The sequence below is a fragment of the Cryptomeria japonica genome, chromosome 5 (genome assembly GCF_030272615.1).
Source record: "Cryptomeria japonica chromosome 5, Sugi_1.0, whole genome shotgun sequence".
Taxonomy (NCBI): Eukaryota; Viridiplantae; Streptophyta; class Pinopsida; order Cupressales; family Cupressaceae; genus Cryptomeria; species Cryptomeria japonica.
Window position 1 is genome coordinate 900,083,567 of NC_081409.1, and position 2,743 is coordinate 900,086,309.

The window sequence follows — 2,743 nt, forward strand, 5'->3', positions numbered from 1 at the left end:
TCTTTCAGCCAATCAAATTGAGAGAGTTTCTTGCATAAATTCATATTATAATATGTGCTATGAGCAACTTGCAGTTTTCTTACCTAAAATATTGATGTGCATTATTTTGCCAGTCTGTGATTGGTGTTGACGAAGGCTGGCTCTGCATTCCCAGAACCCAACACAAGAGAACACACATTCTGCGAGGTCATGGGCAGTGTATAACAGATTATCGTCAGGTTTGAACGCACATTCTGCGAGGCCCTGGGCAGTGCATAACAGATTGTCGTCGTGTTTCAAAGACAAGTGTCCTACATTTGAACAGTACGTGGAAGCAAAGAATGCATACAGATGTTTTCTTCTATGAAACAAATGTGCAGTCTAGTATGAAGTTAAAAAATAGAGCATCGAAAAAAAGGGCAAAGACGTTTCAAATAAACTTTCAATGACAGTGGCCAAGAATTGAGAGCATTCAAACAAGATTTATACTTTCAGGGACTGCGGCCAAACCCCTAGAGCACTTCAACAATTTAAGAGACCAAAATGCATCGGTTGGATTCTGCCCAAGGTGAGTATGCCTTTCTTTTAAATCTACTCTGCGGGCCTCAATTTGTATCTGCTAGTTTGCTTTTGTAGATCATATAGCCTTCTTGGGTTTGTATATTGACAATTCTGCTTACACAAGAAAGAACAATCAATTTGCAATTTATTTCTGACCATTTTATCCTAATTGTGACATTTCTACCTTAATCGTATGTGCACAATGGCACATAACTGTTTTTGAAATACTAATAAGACAGACATGCTGTATCTAATCAAACCAAAAATAATAATCATTCAGTATCAATTGGGCCTTAGAACTGTTGAGTTAAACAAATGCTATAAGCTCTTCCAGATCACCATTTTCCTCCCCATTTGCTATCCTATCCTTTCTTGGGTTTGCTGATGAGATAGCACTTGATAATCCCATAGACCTTATTATATTGTTACCTTCAACAAATTTCATCTTGTTAGAGATCAACACGTGAACAGGTCTTAAGCTTGCATTTAGTAACATGCATTGTATCATTAATGTTTCTTTAAATAATCTGACTTTTGAAACATGGATAGCAGCGCTGGAACAATAGAATGATTGTGCACGGATCTGAAAATTGAGATAATGGATGTCAAACTCCTAATGTTTGTTTGGTACGACAAATGTATTTGGATTTACCATTGTTGTAATTTTAATGATATTTGGCGTCTGAATTCTGATGAGCAAAGTTTATATTTTCAGGAAGATGCGAGCTGTACGGCAGGGATATTTTACTTTGGTATGTTTTCTATTTGATTAAGTATACTACCATGTACATGCATATACATGCATATGTCAACTGCAATTATTCTTTACAAGCCTTTCCAAATTATATCTTATTGTTTGTCCTGCTACAGGAGGAGTGGCATAGAGGCCTTCAATCATTGAAAGTCAATACCATTGATAAGTTGAAGAATTCACCTCCTGCATTAGAGCAAGAGGTGAAGGGGTTCTGTGTTTAAGAAACTCTTTCTGAATTTACAAACCTTCCAAGAATGTCAAATATGTATATGAGTTCACACAGGAAGTCATATATATAGGCATGTAAAAATGTTGAATCTGGCTCATTCCTTAAGTGGAGTAATATGTTTTGTTCCCAGTCTGATTATTTTACTGTATTGAACATTGTTAAGGTTATGCATTCCCAAAACTTCTGGGACTTTTATACTTGCTCTTTCCTGTACTGTCTGATAGGTATTTACTTCCTAATTTTTCAGTGTCTCATCTCATTCAAATATTCAGTTTAGTTTTCTTTGTTTTCATAACCTTTTTGCAACATGTTTTATCATACAGAAGATGGACAAAAATATCTGGACATAGAAAGTGTCTGTGTGAGTTACTAAAGCTGGGCGTCCCTCAAATACAGAGAGCACGTCAAAGCTCAATAACATTATTTGAAATGCACTACTTTTCATCTTGTATCTTCAAGTTTGCTTTCATATTTCATGTGATTTGTCTCCAGTCTGCTTTTTGACTGAAGTAACATTATTTCAATGCATCGTTTTTCATCTTATATCTTGTATCTTGAAGTTTGCTTTCATTTTTCCTGTGATTTGTCTGCAGTTGTTTTTTTACTGAAGTTTGTTCATGTTTTTAGAACCAGGAGGATTGTAAAGCCATTATTCTTGACCAGTGGTAGTGTTTTCTAAGCTTTTCTAATAAGGTATGCTTGATATGCACATGTGATTTTTTTTCACTTTTTAGATAATTTATATTTATGATGATTGTTAATGTCTTTTTAAGTTTTGATACAGATCAATTATCCAAGCTTTGATATTTATGATTCATCTCATGCATGGCCTTTGCTTTTGGATGATTATGTTGAATGGGCACAAAAGAGGTTGAGATGAGACAACCACTACTTAGCACTAACCAGATGCATATATTGCTTTTGCTTCTGAAACTCAGTTATAAAGAATTAAAGATTACTTATGGAAAATGGCATTTCGTTTTGAAAATCTGTCAATTTTCATTTTCGGTTTCGATGCTTGGTTCTGAGTTCTAACTATTAATCTATTTTTCTCCATATTGGGACAATAATTTGGAATGAGAACAGTGTGGTTGTCCATCTGATGACTTGTTATGTTCTAGCTTGTCATATAGAAATCTTTCAATATTGTGAAAATAAAGTATTTGTAACTTATGTACATAAAATTTAGAAAGTCTATAAATAGATTTAGTGCTTTTTCC

At 34.4% G+C, this 2,743-nt stretch overlaps 1 long non-coding RNA gene across 1 annotated transcript; it reads left to right on the forward strand.

Annotated features, from left to right (window-relative positions):
• The first annotated feature begins 368 nt into the window (after nucleotides 1-368).
• Nucleotides 369-2,490, forward strand: LOC131034667 (uncharacterized). Its single transcript, XR_009372470.1, has 5 exons — nucleotides 369-547; nucleotides 1,093-1,167; nucleotides 1,256-1,292; nucleotides 1,411-2,216; nucleotides 2,308-2,490. It is a non-coding gene; the product is annotated as an uncharacterized LOC131034667 (long non-coding RNA).
• Nucleotides 2,491-2,743: the final 253 nt, after the last annotated feature.